The sequence below is a fragment of the Giraffa tippelskirchi genome, chromosome 11 (assembly GCF_054371585.1).
Source record: "Giraffa tippelskirchi isolate mGirTip1 chromosome 11, T2T-mGirTip1v1.2.pri, whole genome shotgun sequence".
In the NCBI taxonomy this organism is placed as follows: domain Eukaryota; kingdom Metazoa; phylum Chordata; class Mammalia; order Artiodactyla; family Giraffidae; genus Giraffa; species Giraffa tippelskirchi.
Window position 1 is genome coordinate 73,756,344 of NC_137285.1, and position 23,063 is coordinate 73,779,406.

The window sequence follows — 23,063 nt, forward strand, 5'->3', positions numbered from 1 at the left end:
CAGGGTTCTTCTCAGGTTGGGACGGGTAGCTCGGAGAACACCTGGAGTTGCATGAAAGGAGTCAAGTCTCCTTTCAAGTTGGGAGAGAAACCCAGGGATTGCTCTCAAGGCCCTGCAAGGGAAAATGGCCTCATCTCGCGATGAGCATGGAATCATGTGGTTTTTCTCAAGTTGTGGTGGGAAGCTCTCGAGTTGCTACTGGTACCTCAGCAAATATCCCCTGTTGCCTCAGGGAAGTCAGGATGCCTCCTTTCGAGCTGTGAGGGGAACCTTTGGGATTCCTCAGGAGTCACTGCAGCAGAATGGGTCCTCATCAAGTGTAGAGGCAGGAAAGTCAGGGTTCCTTTCGAGCAGGAACGGGTATCTTGGGGAACCTCTGGAGTGGCATAAAGGGATTCAAGCTTCCATTCAAGTTTTGAGAGGAAACTCAGCGCTTCTCTCAAGTCACTGCAAGTGAATCAGGCTTCATCTCGCGTTGAGGATCGAATTCTTGTGGTTTTTCATGAGTTGCAGCAGGAAGCTTGGGGTTCCTTTCGAGTTCTGACAGAGGACATCAGGGAACGTCTCTTGTTGCCTCTGGGAAGTCAGGCCTCCTTTGGAGTTGCCGGGGCAGCTGGGTTCCTCTCGAGTTGCTGCAAGGGAATTAGCCCCTATGTGCATTTGAGAAGGGTACACAATGACCTTTCTTCTTGTGGCCAGAACTGCGTGTTTCCTCTCGAGTTTCAATAGATGAGACAGACCTCCTCTTGAGGTGAGAGGGAAAGTAGAGATTCCTGTCAAGTGGAAACAGGGGACTCGGCCCTCATCTACTGACGAGGGGGGTGGGGTGTGGTGAACACGGGGCTCCTCTCGAACTGTGTCTGGAGACTCGGTGTTCCTCTCAAGTTGGGACAGGTATCTCGGGGAACCTCTGGAGCTGCCTAAAGGGAGTCAAACCTCCTTTCAAGTGCCAGAGGGAATTCAGGATTGTTCTCGAGGCTCTTCAGGTGAAAAGGGCTCCATCTTGTGCTGAGGGGGAGTCTCGTGGATGCTCTTGCGTTGTGGTGGGAAGCTCGGGGTTCTTTCCTTGTTGGGAAGGGTATCTCAGGGAACACCTCCACTGTTGCCATTCGAGAGGTATCCCCAGTTTCCCATCGCAACTCGAGAGGAACCCCATGATTCCTGCCACAGATCAAAAGGACACCGAGTTCCCCCTCAACTCAAGGACAGATTCCCTTGCTGCAACTTGAATGGAACCCCAAGTCTCCCCTTGCAAGTTGAATGAAGTTCTGACTCCCATGTTGCAATTCAAGAATATCCCAATGTCCCCCGCTTCAACTCGACAGGAGGCCTGACACCCCTTTCACAACTGGAGAAGAAATCGGAGTTCCATGCCTCAACACGAGACAAGTCCTGACTCCTCTGTTGCAACTCGAGAGGAATCCTGAGATCCCTGGAGCAACTCGAGTGGAACCACGAGATACCAATCACAACTCGAGAGAGACCCCAAGTTTCCGACTTCAACTAGAGTTGAAGCTCGATTCCCCTACTGTGACTCAAGAGCAATCCTGAGTTCCCCCTCACAACTCGAAAGGAGTCTGGCTCCTCTGAGGCAACATGAGAGATTCCCTGAAGTCCCTGTCTCAACTGGAGAGAAACGCTGAGATTCCCACCACAACTCGAGAAAAAGCATGAGATTCCCCTCTCAATGTGAGATGAGTCCTGATTACCCTGTAGTGACTTGTGAGGAACCCCTAGTTCCCCATCCCAACTTGACATGAATGCCAAGAAACTGATGCAACTGCAGAGGATTCCCAAGAGGAGCCTACACAACCCCAACTGGAGAAGAGCCCTGTACCACAACCAGAGAGGACGTTTCATACCACAAGTGAGGAGGAGGCCCGCCCTGCCACATATAGCCAGTAGCTTCCCACACTTCACAACTAGTAAAAAGCCCCTTTCCATTACAACCATAGAGGAGTCACCTACCTCTCAGTTTGAGAAGAGCATTCTACCTCATCTAGTTCAGCTAAGTTCAGTTCAGTCTGGTGGCTCAGTCGTGTCTGACTCTGTGCCCCCATGAATCGTAGTATGCCAGGCCTCCCTGTCCATCACCAACTCCTGGAGTCTACCCAAACCCATGTCCATCGAGTCGGTGATGCTATCCAGCCATCTCATCCTCTGTTGTTCCCTTCTCCTCCTGCTCCCAATCCTTCCCAGCATTAGGGTCTTTTCCAATGAGTCACCTCTTCACATGAGGTGGCCAAAGTATTGGAGTTTCAGCTTCAACATCAGTTCTTCCAATGAACACCCAGGACTAGTCTCCTTTAGGATGGACTGGTTGGATCTTCTTGCAGTCCATGGGACTCTCAAGAATCTTCTCCAACACCACAGTTCAAAAGCATCAATTCTTCGGTGCTCAGCTTTCTTCACCATCTAACTCTCACATCCATACATGACTATGGAAAAACCATAGTCTTGACTAGACGAACAAGGATCCCAACTAACACAGTTAGAGAGGAGTTCCCCTGCCACAAAGAGAGAGGTGGCTGCAAACGACAACTAGAGACGAGCTGATCCACAGCAAATAAAGAGCAGACACCCACTGCAATGAGTGGACTCCAAGCCGTATCTAGAGAGTAGCGTCCCACACATTGCACTTAGACACGGACCAGCTTGCACATCACTACTAGAGAGGATCTTCCCTACTCTAGTTCAAGAGGAGTCTCCACCACAACTTTAAAGGAACCCCAAGTCATATACTGCAACTCAAGAGGCACCCCGATTTCCCCGCTGCAATTTTACAGGATCCTTTGGCTGGCTCAAGAAAAGGGGCCAGAGTACCAAATGACAGAAGGACTCTATGGCCAAAACTGAAGTGGATGTTCCAGGCACAACTTGAGAGGTGTCCCTCAGGATATCACACCTAGAGAGAAGACCTTCTGCCTCCAATGGAGACGAGCTCCCTGAAGGAAGTCAAGTGCAGGCCCTCATAACTAGAGAGCAGCAATCACACGAATAGAATTGAGACACCCATAGTGCCAAAAGCACAGAGGACCTCCCTCATGGAGACAAGCGCACCCCAACCAGAGAGGACACAGCCTCACCCCTCGAGAGGAGCCCTCCACCACAACTTGAGAGGAGCCCACTGGATATCACACACAGAGAGGAGCCCCTCTTCTGCTAATACAGACAAACCTCACACCACAAGCAGAAAGGAGCTTGCACACCACCACTAGAGAGACTTGAAATCCCCACAACTACAGAATGGACCCCAACCACAACGATAATCCCTTGCAAAACTAGTGAGCCACCACCTGTCATTGCAACAAGACAGGAGCCATCCTGCACATCCTTGCTAGAGACGAATCTCCCCAAGAGAACTCGAGGGGTTCCCTGAGGTCCCCATTGCAACTCGAGAGTAAACCCGAGTTTCCTGCTACAACTCAAGAAAAACCACCAACTTCATCCCTCAACACGAGATTAGGCCCGTTTTCCCTGCAGTGACTTGAGAGCAATCCCGAGTTTCTTCCTGCAACCCGAATGGAGGCTTGACTCTCTTTTTACAACTCTAGAGGTTCCTTGAGATACCTGTCACAACTCGAGAGGAACCCCGAGTTTCCGCCGCAACTCAAGATGAACCCCATGTTGCCCACCTCATCTTGAGATGAGGGTCGATGCCCCTGCTTCGAGTCCTGAGGAATCCCGACTTCCCCTCACACCTCAAGAGGAAGCCTGTCTCACCTATTGCATCTCCAGGTGATCCCCAAATTCTGCATTGCAACTCGAGAGAAACCGCAAGTTTCCCACCACAACTCAAGAAGAACCCCGGGTTCCCCATCCCAATTCGAAATGTGGCCCGATTCCCCTGCAGTGACACGAGAGGAACCCCAAGTTCCCTGTCCTAACTCGACATGAGCCCCAAGACCCTCATGCAACTGCAGAGGATGCCCAAGAGGAGCTTAACCCACTACAATTGGAGAAGAGCCCTCTATGGCAACCGGAGAGGAAGCCTCATACCACAACTAACCCTGAGGCCCACCCTGCCACAAATAGCCAGTAGCTTACTGCACTTCACAACTAGAAAAAGCGCCCCTTCTTACTACAACCGTAGAGCAGTCACCCACTTCCCAATTTGAGAAGAGCACTCTGCCGCATCTAGAGGGGAGCCAAACTACCACAATTAAAGAGGAATTCCGCTGCCACATGAGAGAGCTGGCTACAAACAACAACTATAGTTGAGAAGACCCACAGCAAATAAAGAGCACGCCCCCACTGCAATTAAAGTGGAACACATGCTGCATCTAGAGAGTAGCCTCCCACACATTGCACTTAGATGGGGACTGGCTTACACATCGCTGCTATGGAGGATCTGCCTCAGATAGATGAATCTAATTCAAGAGGAGTCTCCATGTCAACTCTAAAGGAACCACGAGTCATATGCTGCAACTCAAGATGCATCCTGAGTTCCCTCTGCAATTTCACAGGATCCCTAGGCTGGAACAAGAAAAAGGGCCACTGGACCAAACGACGGAGTGGCTTCCTGGCCAAAACTGAAGTGGATTCCCCGGGCACAAGTAGAGACGTGTCCCCCAGTATATCACACCTAGAGAGAAGACCTTGTGCCTCCAATGGAGACGAGCTCCCTGAAGGAAGTTGAGTGCAGGCCCTCACAACTAGAGAACAGGAATCCCATGAATAGAAGTGAGGAACCCATAGCACCAAAAGCAGAGTGGACCTCCTCCTTGGAGACATGCACAGCTCTACCAGAGAGGACCCAGCATCAACCTTCGAGAGGAGCCTTCAACCACAACTTGAGAGGAGCCTGCTGGCCATCACAAGCAGAAAGAAGCCCCTCTTCTGCTAAAACAGACGAAGCTCACACCACAAGGAGAGAGGAGCTGGCACACCACCACTAGAGAAATCATAGCCCCTGCAACTACAGAGTTGACCCTGACTACAACAATAGAGTAGCCCCTTTACAAAACTGGTGAGCAGCCACTCGTCACTGCAACAAGACACAAGCCACCCTTCACATCCCTGCTAGAGATGAGTCGCCCCAAGAGAACTCGACAGGACGTCCCACCACAAGTCGCCAGGAACCCTGAGTACCAACCAAGCTCAAGGAGAACCCCGACTTCCGTGCCACGACTCCAGTGGAATCCTGCCTCCTGTGCTGCAAATCCAGAGGAACGCTGATTTCTTGCTGCACTTCAAGAGGAGCTCTCAGCCCCCTGCGACAACTCTCGAGGAAACCCTGAGTTTCCAGCAACAACTAGAGAAGAACCCCGAGTTTCTGCTGCTACTCCAGAGGAAGCCCGACTCCCCTGCTGCAACTCGAGAGGAAACACAACTTCCCCACCTCAACTCTAGAGGAGTCCTGACTCCCCTGTTGCCACTCTAGATGTATCCCCAGATCCCCATCACTTCTCGAGAGGAACCCCGAGTTACCCACCACAAGTGGAAAGGACACCGAGTCCCGCCTTGACTTGAGATAAGCCTTGATTCCCCTGCAGCGACTCGAATGGAACACCGAATTTCCCCTCACAACACGATGGAATGTCCGACTACCCTGTTGCAACTCTAGAAAATCCCGAATTCCCCTCCTCAACTTGACAGGAGGACTGACACCCCTTTTACCACTCGAGAGGAAAGCAAAGGTCCATACCTCAACATGAGACACGGCCTGACTCCCCTCTTGCAACTCGAGAGGAACCCTGATATCCCTGTTGCAACTGGAGATGTACCCAGAGTTTCCTGCCTGAACTCGAGATCCTGCCCTATTCCCGTGCAGCGACTTGAGAGGAATCCCGAGTTGCCCCTCGCAACTCGAAAGGAGACCTGACTTCCCAGAGGCAACCCAAGCATTCCCTGGGATCCCTGTCACAACTCGAGAGGAACCCTGAGTTTCCCACCTCAACTCGAGATGAGGTTAACTTGAGTGGAGGACCTGAAAATTAGAACAAAGCAATCTAACGAAAAACTAGTGAGGAGATCCCAGTGCCAAAAGTAAAGAGGATGCCCCACCTCACTGAGACTACCCATCAGTATTGAATAGGAAGCATCACCACAATTCGAGAGGAGCTCTGAGTCCACTGCCTCAACTCAAGAGGAGCCTTCCACAGTGACTTGAGAGGAACTCAGAGTTGTGTTCTGTACTCGAGAGGAATACGAAGTACCTGCTGCAAATTGAGGGGAGCCCTGAGTCCTCTGTTGCAACTTGAGAGGGACCCCGAGTTCCCTGTCACAACTTGAAAGGATCCCAAGACACCTGCAGCAATTTAAGAGGAGACACCACCAGAACTCAAGAGGAGCTCTGAGTCCCCTGCCTCAACTCAAGAGGAGCTTGCTCGGCAAATCAAGATAAGACCGCAGGACAACTAGAGAGGAACACCACCCCAACACAAGAGAGGAGCCCAGGCACACATCACTATGAGAGAGGGGAACCCATGGCACAATTAGTACAATGCAGCTAGCCACAACTAGAGAGGAGTCCACACACCACATCTGGAGAAGAGCTCCACCACACATTTCAGCTATTGAGAAAAAGCCCTGTCCAATGCACCTAGAGAGGAGACCTCCACCACAATTAGAAACTTGACCACCTACCACAACTCGAGAGTTGAACCCCACAGCAACTAGAGAGGAGCCTTTTGGATAAAACGAAATTGGAAACCCCACCACAACTAGAGATCAGCACCTTGCACACAGCAACTAGAGTAATGCCTGCAACAACTTGAAGGAGCCACCACATCACAACTAAAGAGAAACCCACAGTACAGTGCAACTACACAGAACCCCTGGCCACAACTTGTGTGTTAACCATGCACCACAATGAGAGAGGAGCATGCAAACTACAAGGTAAATAGAGAGGAACCACTGAGTCCGTTGCTGCAACACGAGAGGAGCCACTGACCCCAGTGACAGAGGAACTCCCACCAAAGCTGGAGAGGTTTACCTTACCACACGTAGAGAGGTGACCAGGAAGACATCACACATAGAGCGGAGTTCCTCTGCTGCACATAGAGATGAGCCCCATGAAGTAACTCGAGAGGAGGCCCTCATAAGCAGAGAGGAAGCCCTCATAAGCAGAGAGGAACATCCATACAAAAATCTGTGAGGAACACCGAGTGACGAAAGAAAAGAGGAACTCCCTTCACAGCCACCCATCACCACCTAAGAGGAGAGTCCACTGAAATGCTAGAGGAGCCCCAAGTTCACAATCGCAACTGAAGAGAAGGGCTCCACTGCTATTCGAGAGAAGCCACAAGCCACAAGGTGAGAGCATGCCCCCAGACAACATACCTAGAGAGGAGTCACTCTGTGGGAGATATAGATGAGTCCCCCAACCACAATAAGGAGGCCCTGCACATTGCAATGAGAGTGAACTACCTGCAGATATTGCAGCTAAAGAGCCCATCACCATAAATAGAAAGGAGCCTGCACACCACAACTAGAGAGTAGGCCACTAGCACATCAAAACTAGAAAAGAGCAGCCACACCATAGCTAGAGATAATCCCTAACCACAACTAGAGAGGAGCTTGCACATCACAATTAGGATCAAACCCACCACAACTACAGAGTTGACCACAACCACAGCTAGAGTAAAGACCCATGCCAAAACAAGTGAGTAGCCACTGGGAAATAGCAACAAGAGAGGAGCCATACTGCACAACCCTGCTAGAGAAGAGTAGACCCAAGATAACTCGTGAGTAGGCTCCCCTGCAACTCAAGAGGAACCCTGAGTAACCTCCAACTAGAGAGGAACCTCGAGTTCCCTGCCACGGCTCGAGTGGAACCTTCAGACCTATACTGCAACTCGAGAGGAACCTTGAGTTTCCACTGCAACTCAAGAGGAGTTGTGAGTACTCTGCTGCAACTGGAGAAGGACCCCAAGTTTCTCTCTGAAACTCAAGAATAAACCTGTGTTCCCAACCGCAACTCAACTGGAGCCCCAGGCCCCCTGTTGCCACTTGAGAGGAACCCCGAGTTGCCTGCCTCAACTCAGGAAGAGGCACAATTCCCCAGGTGTAACTAGAGAGGAACCCCAAGTTAGCCCACTGTAACTCAAAAGGACCCCAAGCACCCTGCTGCATTTCGACAGGAGGCACCACCACAACACAAGAAGAGCTCTGAGCCCCTCACCTCAAGAGGAGCTCTCATGGAAAACTGAGACAAGACATCAGCAAAACTAGAGGAGCACCTTGCCACTACAAGAGAGGGACTCAGGCACACATTACTACAAGAGAGGAGCACTCACAGCACAATTAGAGAAGTGCAGCTCTCCAAAACTTGAGAGGAGCCCACATACCACACTTGGAGAACAGTCCCTCCTCACATTGCAACTATTGAGGAAAACCCCTGCCCAATGCAACTAGAGAGGAGACTCACCACCACAACTAGACAGTGGACCTCCACTTCAATTAGAGAGGAACCTGGATAAAACTAGATTGGAAATCCCACCACAGCTGGAGAGTATCCCCTTGCCCACAGCAAACAGAGTAACAACTGCAACAACTCAAAGGAGCCACCACACCAGAAACAGAGAGAAACCCCTAGTACAATGCAACTAGAGAGTGCCCCAGGTCACAACTAGTGTGTTGAACATGCTCCACAATAGGAGAGGAGCCGGCACCCCTAATCTTGACAGGAGTCCCCAGCATACTACAAAGATTGAAGAGCACCACTCCCCAATGCAACTAGAAAGGAACAACCGAGTACTTTGTTGCAACACGAGAGGAACCATTGGCCACAATGACAGAGGAGACGCCCACCAGAACTAGCGAGGTTTCCCCCACCACAGGTAGAGAGGTGTCCTCCAAGACATCACAAATAGATAGAATCCCCTCTGTAGCAAATAGAGAGGACCACCTTGAATTAACTCAAGAGGGGGCCCTCATAAGTTGAGAGGACCAACCACGATAAAAATTGTGAGGAATGCCTAGTGCCAAAAGAAGAGAGGAACCCTCTGCAGAGCCCCCCTCCCCTTACAACCTAAGAGGAGGGACCACTCAAAACTGAGAGAAGCCCCAAGTCCACAACCACAACTCAGGAGGAGGACTCCACCGCTTAAGTGAAGCCACCAGCGACAATGTGAGAGTATGCACACAGACATCATACCTAGAGAGGAATCAGTACACGGTAAATATAGATGAGTAAACTCCAACTCAAGAGGAAACACGAGTTCCTTGCCACAGTGCAAGGGGCTCCCTGAGTCCTATGCTGCACCTCGAGAGGAACCCCAAGTTCTTCAGTGCAACTCGAGAGGAACCCTGAGTTCCCCGCCTCAACTCGAGAGGAGGCCCAACTCCCCTGCTGCTACTTGAGAGGAACCCTGTGTTCCCCGTTGGAACTCAAGATAAGCATCAAGTCCCCTGAAGCACTTTGAGAAGATTCCTAAGACCACCACTGCAACTCAAGAGCAACCATGAGAATCCAGCTCAACTGAAGAGGAGCCCTATTCCCCTTCACAAGGACATCCCCCAGAAACAAAGACAGAGGAACTCTCCCACCAGACAGAGAGGATCTCCTCACCAAAATGAGAGCGGGGTCCCCAGGACATCGCACCTAAAAAGGAGTCACTTGGCCACAAATAGAGATGAGCCCACTGAAATATGTCGAGAGGAGCTCTGCAAAATTACAGAAGAGCAATCCCATGAAAAACTAGTGAGGAGACTCAGTGCCAGAAGTAGAGAGGACACCCCATCCCATGCAGGCAACCTACCACAACTCGGGAGGAAGCATCACCACAACTTGAGAGGAGCTCTGATTCCCGTGGCTCAACTAAAGAGGGGCTTTCCATGGAAACTGGAGAGGAACTCCTAGTTCCTCTGTACTCGAGCAGAACACCGAGTACCCTCCACAACTCAAGTGGAGCTCCAAGTCCACTGCTGCAACTCTTGAAGAACCCTGAGTTCCCTGCCACAATTCAAAAGGACCCCAAGCTGGCTGCTGCAACTCGAGAGGAGTTCTGAGTCCCCTTCCTCAACTCAAGAGGAGGTCTCACGGCAAATCAAGATAAGACTTCAGCGTTACTAGAGAGGAACACCGCACCATCACGAGAGTCGGGTCCAGGTCGTATCACTACAAGAGAGGAGCACCCACAGCACAATTAGAGAAGTGCAGCTCTCCACATCTACTGAGGAGCCCACACACCACATCTGGAGAAGAACCCCACTGCACATTGCAAATATTGAGGAAAACCCCTGCCCGTTGCCAATAGAGAGGAGACCCCCACCACAACTAGAGACTTGACCACCCACCACAACTAGAGAGTTGAACCTCACTGCAAATACAGAGGAGCCTTCTGGATAAAACTAGATTGGAAAACCCACCACAACTAGAGAGGAGCCCCTCACTGAAACTCGAGAGGAGTCCCAGATCTCGCCAGGATCTGCTGCCCCCTTTTAGAGTCCTGAGCTCCCACAGCATATTGATATGTGCTTCCTGAGACAAATAAAGAGGAGCCCACAACCTCAAGTACAGAGATGCTCTCACCACAACTCGAGAGCCCCGTGAACACCACAATTAGCTTGGAGTCCCCTGCCACAACAACAAGTTACACCCTGACACAATTAGAGAGGAGTGTGCATATCACAACTAGAGAGAAGTTACCCACAACTAGCAAGGAGCCCCTGGAAATTGACTTAGAGAGGAGCCCGCTGACACAACAAAAGACAAGCACTGCACCACAACTCCAGACGAGCCTACAATCCTCATGCAGTGAAGAGCCACATAGGCATTCCTCCTATTGAGGAAAAGCCCTTTCCAATAAACAAAGAAAGAAGCACTCTCAACACAACTACAGAGTTGACTACCCATCACAACGAGAGAGAGTCAACCCCAACAAAGTTACTGAGGAACCGCTAGTGCCAAAGGTGGAGAGGACCTCCCCTGTGAAGCCACCCACACCCCAACCAGAGAGGACACATCCCCGCAACTTAACAGGAGGCCTCCACCACAACTCAAGAGGAGCCCGCTGGACATCACACATAGAGTGGAGTCACTCTGCTGCTAATAAAGATGAACCTAACACCACAAGTAGAGGGAAGCGTGCACACTAAAGAGAATCGAACCCACTACAACTACAGAGTTGACCCCGACCATGATGATAGAGAAGTTCCATGCCAAAACTAGTGAGTATCCACCCAACATTGCAACAAGACAGTAGCCACCCTGCACATCTCTGCTAGAGATGTCTCCCCAAGACAACTCGAGAGGAGGTCCCTCCACAAGTTGAGAGGGACCCTGAGTACTCCTCCCAAACTTGAGAGAAACCCCAGGTTCCCCACCATAGCTTGAGTGGAACCCTGAGACCCACGCTGCAACTCGAGAGGAACACTGTGCTCCCATTTCATGTTGAGAGGAGCTCTGAGTTCCCTGCTGCAACTCGAAAGGAACCCCAAGTTTCCCTCCACAACTCAAGATAAACCCAGAGATCCCCACTACAACTAGAGAGGAGGCCCTCCTCTGCTGCAAATCGAGAGAAATCCCGAGTTACCCAGAGCAACTCAAGAAGAGCCCCAAGTCACCTGATGCAACTCGAGAGGCTTTCCAAGAGGAGCCAAACCCACCACAATCTGAGAGGAGCACTCTACCACAACAGGAGAGGAAGCCCCATACCACTTCTAAAGAGTAGACCACCGCTCCCCACCACAACTAGAGAGGAGTCTGCAAACCACAACTAGAGAGGAGCTGAAACAAAAATGTCAGTTGACCCCACCGCAAATGGAGTGGAGCCCAATGCATAACTATACAGTAGCGTACCACACATAACAATGAGGCAGGAGCCAGCTGCTAATCGCTACTAGAGAGGAGTTGCCCCATGCAGCTCAAGAGGAGGCCCAATTACAACTATACAAGTCACCTGTCTGAACACGAGAGGAACCCTGAGTCTTCCACCATAACTCTACAGGACCCCTATATCATCACAAGGAAGGAGCCCCTGGCAACAAAGAGAGGAATCCCCCACCAAAACTGGAAATGATTCCCCTGTCAAAATTAGAGAGGAGCCCTCTGGCACACTGCACCTAGAGAGGTGGCCCTCTGCCACAAATAGAGACATGGACCCTGACATAACTCAAGATGAGCCTCTCACCATTAGAGTGGAGCAACCCCGTGAAAACTAGAAAGGAGTCCCCAAAGTCACAAGTAGAACACTCTCCCAACAGAGAACCCCCAAAGGTTGCACCACCACAATTAGAGAGGAGCCCAGAGTTCCCACCTGAACTTGAGGGAAGACCTATGCCAAAACTCAACAGAAACCTATGGCCACAATGATAGAGGAACCCACTCGCCAAAACTGGAGATTTCCCCACCACCACCACAACTGGAGAGAAGAACCAGGACATCGCACCTAGAGAGGGCCCCCTCCACTGCAAATAGAGACGAGCCTCTGCTGCAAGTCGAATAGAATCCCCTACCACCGACAGAGAGGAATAACCTCGACATTACTAGAGAGTAGAAGTCACATGCAACTAGAGAGGAACCCCCTGAACGTCGACAATTGAGAGCAGCATTCTTGTACATTGCAATTATACAGAAGCTTCCTTTCAAAACTGGAAAGGAGGCTTCCATGGCAAAACTAAAGAGGAGGGGCCATGTGATAATTAGAGAGTAGGTTCATGGATATCGCACCTGAAAAGAGTGCCTGTGCACACTGCTACCAGAGAGCAAATCCTCTCCATATTTCGAAAGGAACATTCGAACTCAACTCTAGAGGTGACCTCTGCCCACCATAACTAGAGAAGAGCCCCACTAATACAACCCGAGAGGAGACTGCACAACACTAGAGAGGAGCCCACCAACAAAACTAAGAGTTGACCCCCCACACCAACTAGAGAGGAACCCCACGCTGCAGGTAGTTTAGCCACCAACACATCACAACAAAACAGAAGCCACCCTGCACATTGCTACTAGAGAGGAGCCACCCCGCCTCAACTTGAGGGGAACACCAAGTGTCATTACGCAACTCAAAAGGAGTCCCTCACCACAACTAGAGGGGAGCCCACACACTGCAACTAAAGAGGAGCCCACTCGGACACAACATGAAGAAAGGAGGCCCTGTGCCCCGCCCCTAGAGAGGGGCAATCTCATACACCACGTCTAGAGAGGAAGTTTCACACCACTACTAAAGAGTTGCCCCTCAAGCCACAAATAGAAATGAGCAAGCAAACTGCACCGAGAGAAGAGCCTCACAGCATTATGCAACAAGACAGGAGTTCCCAATCCAAAACTAGAAAGGACTTCCCCAGGCATAGCACAACTAGGGAAGTGCACCCCAGCACATCACAACTTTGAGCCCAACCGCCAAAACTAGAGGGCTGAATACATGCCAGAGCTAGATAGTTGATCCCCAGGTGCAATTAGTGAAGAGCACACTGCTGCAACTATAGAAGAACCCCCATCCCATATATCGCATCTAGAGTGTAAAACCACTGCCACAACTAGAGTGGACACCCCTGCCACAGGTAGATAGGAGCCGGCCCCACACATCACAGTTAGAGAAAAGTGCCCATGCCCATCAAAACTAGAGTGGAACTCCCACACGGATCACAATGAAAGAGGAGGCCAGCACTGCAATTAGAGAGGAGACCCATGCCATAATTAGAAATAAGCCCCTGTGAACATTGCCATTGGAGAGGAGCATACTCACACCCACACATCACAATTAGACAGAAGAACCCTGCCATGAGTAGAGAGGAACCCACCATGCTGAAACTAAAAAGGACTCCTTCTGCCACAACTATAGAGTAGCCTCCTGCAAATCACAGGAAAAAGGGCCTAGTCACATCACAGAGGATCCACCCCCATCACAATTTGAGAAGAACACTCTATTGCAAGTAGAGAGGAACCCAACTACCACAACGAAAGAAGAGCCTCCCCTGCCACAACTAGAGAGGAGTCTACAAATAACAACTAGAGAGGAGCTGAACCACCAAACATAAAGAGTGCACCCCTACTGCAGCTAGAGTAAAGCCCCATGCTGCAAGTAGACAGTAGCTTGCACACTGCAACTAGATAGGGACCAGCCTGCACATCACTACTAGAGAGGATCTGGCCCACTGAAGCTCGACTGAAGGATCCACCACAACTCTCAAGGAAGCCCGAGTCACCTGTGGTAACTCATGAGACACCAGGAGTTCCCTGCTGCAATTTGACAGAAGCACTTAGCTGTAACAAGAAAAGGAGCCACTGGCCAAAATGACAGAGGGGCTCCCCAGCAAAACTAGAGTGGAGTCCCGCAGGAGTTAGAGAGAAGATCCTTCTGCCCCAAATAGAGACAAGCTCCATGAAGTAAGTCGAGTGGAGTCCCTCACAACTAGAGAGCAGCAATCCCAATAATGTTAGTGAGGAACCCCTAGCACCAAAAGTAGAGAGGACCTCCCCCATGGAGGCACCCACACCCCAACCACAGAGGACACAGCCCCATAACTCAATAGGAGTCCGCTGGACATCACAGGGAGTAATGAGCTCTTCTGCTGCTAATAGAGTTGAACCTCACACCACAAAGAGAGAGGAGCTTGCACACCACAACTAGAGGAAATGGAAACCACCACAACTACAGAGTTGACCCTGACCACAACGACAGAGAAGTCCCAGGCCAAGACTAGTGAGTAGCCAACCGACATTGCAACAAGTAATGAGCTACCCTGCACGTCCCTACTAGAGATGAGTCGGCCCAAGACAACTCAAGAGGAGGCCCCACCACAAGTTGGGAGAACCCCTTAATAGGCCCCCAATTTGAGAGGAACACCGAGTTCCCCATCACGGCTTGTGTGGAACCCAGAGTCTTGCAGTGCAACACAAGAAGAACACTGAGTTCATACTGTGACTCGAGAGGAGATCTGAGTCTCCTGCTGCAACTCGAGAGGAACCCCAAGTTCCCTGCTGCAACTCTAGAGGAGGTCTGACTCCCTGTTGCAACTTGAGAGGAACCATGAGAATCCGCCTAAATTCAAGAGGAGCCCTATTCCGCATCACATTGAGAACCCCCGGCAACAAAGACAGAGGCACTCCCCTGCCAGAGCTGGAGAGGATGTCCTCACCACAACTCGAGAGGTGTCCCCAGGACATCGCACCTTAAAAGGAGTCACTCTGCCACAAATAGAGATGAGCCCACTGAAGCAGCTTGAGAGAATATCTTCAAAATTATAGAGGAGCAATCCTGAGAAAAACTAGTGAGGATTGCCCAGTGCCAAAATTGGAGATGATGCCCCACCCCACAGAGACCACCTACCAAAACACAAGAGGCAGTATCACTGAAACTCGAGAGGACCTTTGTGTCCCCTGTCTCACCTGAAGAGGATCCTTCCATGGCCATTCAAGAGGAACTCCTAGTTCCGCACTGTACATTAAAGGAACACTGAGTACTCACCACAAATCAAGAGGAGCCCTTGTCCACTGCTGGAACTTGACAAAAAAAAACCGAGTTCCCTGCTGCAACTCAAGAGGTGGCACCACCAGAACTCGAATGGAGCTCTGAGTGCCCTTCCTCAACTCAAGAGGCTCTCTCACAGTAAATCGAGAATAAGACTTCAGCACAACTAACCAGTAGCACCATGCCACAATTAGAGATGAGCCCACACCACACCTGGAGAAGAACCCCACTGCACGTTGCAACCACTGAGGAAATCCCCTGCACAATGGAACTAGAGGGGAGACCATCACCATCACTAGAGACTTGACTACCCACCACAACAAGAGTGTTGACCCCCACTGCAAATAAAGAGGAGCCTTCTGGATAAAACAAAATGGCAAACCCCACCACAACTACAGAGTAGGCCCTTGCCCTCAACAAATAGGATAACGACTGCAACAACTCGAAGGAACTACCACACCACAACTAGAGAGAAATTCCTAGTACAGTGCAACTAGTGAGAGCCCCTGACCACAACTAGTGTGTTCACCACATGACACAGCATGAAAGGAGCTTGCAAGCACATCTGAAAAAGAGTTCCCCACAAACCACAGTGATTGAGGAACACCATTGCCCAATGCAAGTAGAGAGGCACCACTAAGTCCTCTGCTGCAAAATGAGAGGAACCAATGTCCAGAATGACTGAGAAGCCCCCCACCAAAACTGGAGAGATTTCCCCCATCACAAGCAGAGAAGAGTCCACAAGATATCACACACAGAAAGGAGTGCCTCTGCAACATATGGAGATATGCCTCCTGACGTAAATAGAGAGGAGGCCCTCACAAATAGAGAGGAACAACCATGCTAAAATCTGTAGGAACATCTAGTGCCAAAAGAAGAGAGGATCCCCTTCAGATCCTCTCATCACAACCTTAGAGGAGAGTCCACTGCAACTTGAGAGGAGCCCCGAGGCCAGTGCCACAAGTCAAGAGAAGGACACTGCTACTTCTTCAGAGAAGTCACCAGCCACAATGAGAGAGGAGGCCTCCAGATGTTATATGTAGAGAGAAGTCACTCTGTGGCAAATAAAGATGAGCCCCACCACCACCACAAGAAAGGAGGCCCCCGCACTTTGCAATGAGAGAGAAGTCCACACAGATATTTCAACTAAAGAGCCCCTTACCATAACTAGAAAAGAGACCACACATCGCAACTAAAGAGTAACCCACCAGCAAACCACAACTGGAAAGGAGCAGGTACACAACAGCCAGAGATAATTGCCCATGACAGCTAGAGAGGAGCCCCCACTGATATTGGAGAGGATCTCACCAGCACACTGCAACTGGAAAGAAACACCCATGCCACATGTAGAGAGGAGTCAACAACAACTAGAGACCCCCACTGAAATTCAAGAGGAGCCCCTTTGCTTCATCTCAACAGGATCTGTTGCCTCTTTTTAGAGGAGCCCGAACGCCCACAGCAAATGGATATGTGCCTCCTGACATCAATAGAGAAGAGGCCACCACCTCAAGTACAGAGATACCCACAACACAACTAGAGATTCCTGTGAAGACCAAAACTAGCATGGAGTCCCTGCCACAACAAGAAACTTGCACCCTGCCACAACTAGAGCGGAGCCTGCACATCACAACTAGAGAGAAGTCCCCCACAACTAGACAGGAGCCCCTGGAGTTCAACTTAGAGAGGAGCCCGCCAGCACAATGATACACAAGCCTCCCACCACAACTCCAGAGGAGCCTGCATTCCTCATGTGGAGGAGAGCTCCATACAAACTGAAACTATTGAGGAAAAGCCCCACAAACATAACTAGAGAGGCACTTCCTTACCACAACTAGAGAAATGACCACTCATCACAAAGAGAGAAGTTGAAACTCAAAATTAGTGAGGAAACCCTAGTGCTACAAGTAGAGAAGACCCATCACCATGGAGCCCCCGCATGACAAACACGATAGCAGGCACAACAGCAACTCAAGAGGAGGCCCGAGTACCTGCAGGAACTCTAGAGGAGCCCCGTGATGAAACTCGAGATGCTCCATGCAGCAACTCGAGAGGTGCCTCCTACTACAACTAGAGAGAAGCCCAGCCACAAATTAAGAGCACCACACACCCTGTAACAATCTTAGAGCTCCCTGCCACACCTGGAAAGGAGCACCTGTTCACAACTAAAGATGAACCTGCAAACCACAACTAGGGAAAAGGCCCCCCAAAATAGAGAGGAGCTCCCAATTGGATCAGAATAAGAGCAGAGCCAAACACAACTTGAAGGGAGAACCCCACCACAAATAGGCATTAACATCGCGGAACATCACCACTAGAGATGAGCACATCCACATATGACAATTAAATATAACCCCCCTGTGATGAATAGAGAGGAGACCAACACATCACAACTAATGAGGATGCACCCTGCCACAGCTAGAGAGTGCCCTCCTTCACTTCACAACTGGAAAATGTGTCCCTTCACATGACAAGCAGAGAGAAACCACCCCAACCATGGTTCGAGAGGAGCATTCTACCGCAACTAGAGAGGAACCCCCATACCACAACTAAAAAGAGTAACCCCACCACAACTAGAAGAGTCTGCAAACCACAACAACAGAGGAGCAGGAAAAAAAAAAAAAAACAACTGTCAGTCTAACCCCACTGCAACTAGAGTAGATCATGCCTTAACAATACAGTAGCCCACTGCACATCACAACTACACAGGAGCCAGCCTGCTAATCACTCCTACAGAGGAGCTGTAGTATGCAGCTCGAGAGCAGGCCTCACCACAACTATAAAGGAACACCAAGTCACCTGTGGAATTTCAAGTGGATCCCCGGGTCACCCAATGCATCTTGACAGGAGCCCGATGCTGTCACAAGGAAGGAGCCCTCGGCGACAAAGACAGAGGAGTTCCCACCCAAACTGGAGAGGATTCCCTGGTCAGAACTAGAGAGGAACCTTCTGTCACATTGTGCCTAGAGAGGAGCCCCTCTGCTGCAAATAGATACAAGGCCCCAGAAGTAAACCAAGATGAGCCTCTCACAACTACACCAGGGCCATAACCTGGACACTAGTGAGAAACCCCCAATGCCACAAGCAGAGAGAACACCCTCCCCACAGAGAACCCCCAGAGGTGGCACCACTGCAACTAGGGAGATGCCCCTCCTGAACTTGAGACAAGGCCTATGCCACAACTCAAGAGAAGTCCATGGCTATAACGACAGAGGAGCTCATCCAGCAAAACTGGAGAGTGTCCCCAAACCACAACTAGAGAGGTGATCCTGGACATTACACCTAGAAAGAGTCCCCTCCACCGCAAATAGAGGTGAACCCCTCCTGCAAGTTGAGTAGATTCCCCTACCACCATCAGAGAGGCACATTCTTGCCACAGCTAGAGAGTAGACCCTATGCTGCAACTAGAGAGCAGCCCCCTGAACACTGACACTTGAGAAGAGCATTCCCGCACATTGCAATTAGACAGAAGCCTCCTTCCACAACTGGAGAGGGGGTCCCCACTCCACAACTAAAGAGGAGGGGCCATGCCAAAATTAGAGAGTAGGCTCGCGTATATCACAAAAGAGTGCCTGTGCACATTGCTACCCGAGAGGAAACCCCCACCACAATCAGAAAGGAAAAATCTACTGCAACTCTAGAGGTGCCCACCACACATCACAACAATAGAAGAGCCCCCCCACAACACAACTTGAGAGGAGCTTGCACACTATAACTGAAGAGGAGCCCACCCGACACAACTAACAGCTGACTCTCCACACCAACTAGAGAGGAGCCCCATGCCATAGGTTGTGTAGCCACCCACACACCGAAACTAAACAGAAGCAAACCTGCACAATGCTACTGGAGAGGAGCCACCCCACCACAGCTCGAATGAAGGCACCACCACAACTCGAGAGGAACACGAATTCCCCCAATGCACATCGAGAGGAGTCTCCCACCAAAACTAGAGAGGAGCCCACCCAGATACCACAAGTAGAAAGGAGGCCTCACACCCTGTAACTCGAGAGGAGCAATCTCACACACCACATCCAGAGAGGAGGCTCTACACCACTACTAGAGAGTAGCCCCTCAAGCTACAAATAGAAATGAGTCTGAAATTGAACCTGGAGAAGAGCTGCACAGCACAATGCAACAAGACACGAGTTCCCACTTCACAATTAAACAGGACTTCTCCAGGCACAGAACACTGAGGGAGGACCACCCCGTCATGTCACAACTAGAGGGAAGCCCAACAGCTAAAACTAGAGTTGAATGCACACCACAACTAGATAGTTGACCCTCAGGCACTAGTGAGGAGCACAATGCAGAAAACTAGAGAGGTTCCATCTCCCCCCATATATCACAACTAGAGTGGAGCACCACCTCCACAACTAAATGGACACCCCTGCCACAGGTAGATACAAGCCCTCCCCACACAGCACAATTAGAGAAAAGTGCCCATGCACATCACAACTAGAGTGGAACTCCCACATGGATCATTACAATAGAAGAGGGCAACGCTGGGACTAGAGAGGAGACTTCTTTCACAACTAGAGATAAGCACCCCTGAACATCGTCATTAGAGAGTAGCACACCTACACATCACAATTAGACAGAAGCCCCCTGTGATGAGTAGACTGGAGCCCACCATGCCATAACTAAAGAGGACTTCCACTGCCACAACTAGACAGTAGCCTCCTACTATCGTAACTAGAAAAAGCATCCCTTCAGTTCACAACCAGAGAGGAGACACTCCCAGCACAATTTTGAGAAGAGTATTCTACTGCAATTAGAGAAGAGCCCAATTACCACAACTAAAGAGAACCCCTCCCCCACCACCGCAACTAGAAAGGAGTCTGCAATTGAGATTTAGAGAGGAGTCACTGCACCACCAATAAAGAATGGACCCCCATTGCAACTAGATTGGAGCCCCATATAGCAACTAGACAGGAACCAGCCTGCATTTTGCTACTAGAGAGCATCTGCCCCACTGCAATTCGAGAGGAGGCTCCACTGCAACTCTAAACAAACCACAAATAAACTGCTGTAACTCAAGGGGAACCCCGGGTTCCCCACTGCAACTTTACAAAAGCCCTATGCTGTAACAGGAAAGGAGCCCCTGGCAACAATGACAGAGGAGTCGCTCCCCCAAAACTGAAGTGGATTCCCCTGGCACAAATAGTGGAGTCACCCAGGACATAACACCTAAAGAAAAGCCACTCTGTCACAATAGAGATGAGCTCCCTGCAGTAAGTTGTGTGGAACCCCTCACAACTAGAGAGAAGTGACCCCACTAAATATTGGTCAGGAATCCTAGCACCAAAAGTGGAGAGGATCTCCTCTGTGGAGCCACCCACACTCCAAGAAGAGAGGACACAGGCCCACAACTCGAGAGGAGCCCTCCACCACAACTCGAGAGGAGCCCAGTGGACATCACACATAGAGAGGAGCCCCTCTGCTGCTAATAGAGACGAACCTCACACCACAACTGTAGAGAATCTTGTACAGCACAACTAGAGAAAATCGAACCCACCACAAACACAGACTTGACCCCGACCACAACTAGAGAAAAAACCCATGCCAGAATTAGTGAGTACCCACCCACACACTACTGCAAGACAGGAGTACATCCTGTACATGCCTGCTAGAGACAAGTTGCCCCTAGACAGCTATAGAGAAAGCCCCACTGCAACTGGAGAGGCACACTGCATCCCCCACCACAGCTCTAGTGTAACCCTGAGTCCTGCACTGCAACACAAGATGAATCGCGAGTTCCCGCCAAAACTCCAGAGGAGCTCTGAGTCCCTGGCTGCAAGTCAGAGTTTCCCACCACATCTCAACAGGAACACTAAGTTCCTCACCTCAACTCAAGAGGAGGTCCAACTCTGTTGCTGCCACTCAAGAGGAACCCCGAGTTCCCTGTTACAATTCAAGACAAGCCTCAATCCCCCTGATGCATCTCATGAGGGTCCTAAGACCCCCACTCCAAATCAAGAGTGAGGATCTACCTCAATTCAAGAGGAGCCCTATTCCGAATCAAGAGGGTGGCCCCCGGCAACAAAAACAGAGGTACTTCCTCTCCAGAGCTGGAGAGGTTCCAATCACCGCAACTAGAGAGGTGCCCCCAGGACATTGCACCTAAAAAGGAGTCCCACTTCTGTAAATAGAGCTGAGTAAACTGAAGTAACTTTAGAGGAGACCCTCAAAATTAGAGAGTAGCAATCCCACCAAAAACTACTGAGGAGACCCCTGTACCAAAAGTAGAGAGGACTGCTCGCCCCACGAAGACACACACCCACCACAACTCGAGAGGAGCTCTGAGTCCCCTGCCTCAACTCAAGAGGAGCCTTGCACGGCAAGTCGAGAGGAACTCCGAGTTGTGTGCTGTATTTGAGAGGATTATCGAGTAAGCACCACAACTCGAGAGGATCCGCAAGTACACTGCTGCAACTCGAGAGGAACCCAGAGTTCACCACCACAACTCTAAAGGAACCTGAGCCCCTGTGGCAACTCGAGAGGAACTCCGAGTTCACCGACACAACTCGAAAGGGCCTGGAGCCCCCTACTGAAACTCAAGAGGAGGCACCACCAGAACTCGAGAGGAACTCTGAGTCCCCTGCCTCAACTCAAGAGGAGTTCTCATGGCAAATCGAGATAAGACCTCAGCACAACTAGAAAGGAGCACCACGCCACCACAAGAGAGGAGCCCAGGCAGACAAAACTACAAGAAAGGAGCACCCACGGCACAAATATAAAAGTGCAGCTCAAGACAACTAGAGAGGAGACCACATACCATACTTGGAAAAGTTCCCCACCCCACGTGCCTACTGTTGAGGAAAATCTCTGCCAAATACAACTAGAGAGGAGACCCACACCACAACTAGAGACTTGAACACCCACCACAACTAGGGTGTTGACCCCCAGGGCAACTAGAGAGGAGTGTTCTGGATAAAACTAGATTGGAAAACCCACCACAACTAGAAAGGGGTACCTTGCCAACAGCAACTAGAGTAACGATTGTAACAACTCAAAGGAGCCACCACACCACAACTAGAGAGAAACCCCTAGTAAAGTGCAACTAGAGAGAGCTCATGGTCACAGATAGTGTGTTGAACCCGGGCCACAACCAGAGGGGAGGCTGCACATTGCATCTGGAGATGAATCTGAAACATATTGCAAAGATTTAGGAACACCACTGTCCAAGACAACTAGACAGGAACCACCAAGTCCTTTGCTTCAACAGGAGAGGAGTCAGTGACCACAATGACAGAGGAGTCCCCCACCAGAACTGGAGAGGTTTCCTCCACCACAAGTAGAGAGGAGTCCACCAAGACATCACACATAGAGGAGTCCCTTTGAAGCAGATAGAGACGAGCAACCTGAAGTAACTCTAGACGAGGCCCTCACAAGTAGAGAGGAGCAACCACATTAAAAGTTGTGAGAAACACCTAGGGCCAAAAGAAGTGAGGACCCCCATTGCAGAAACCCTCATCACAACCTAAGATGAGGGACCACTGCAACGCAGGAGAAGCTCCAAGTGAAAGTTATAACTCAAGGGAAGACTCCACCCCTACCCAAGAGAAGCCACCGGCCACAATGCGAGAGGATGCCCCCCCAAAATCATGACAAATATAGTTGATCTCTCCCACCACAACATGCACTGTATACTGCAATGAGAGTGAACACCTTTCACATATTGTAACAAAGAGTCCCTCACCATAACTA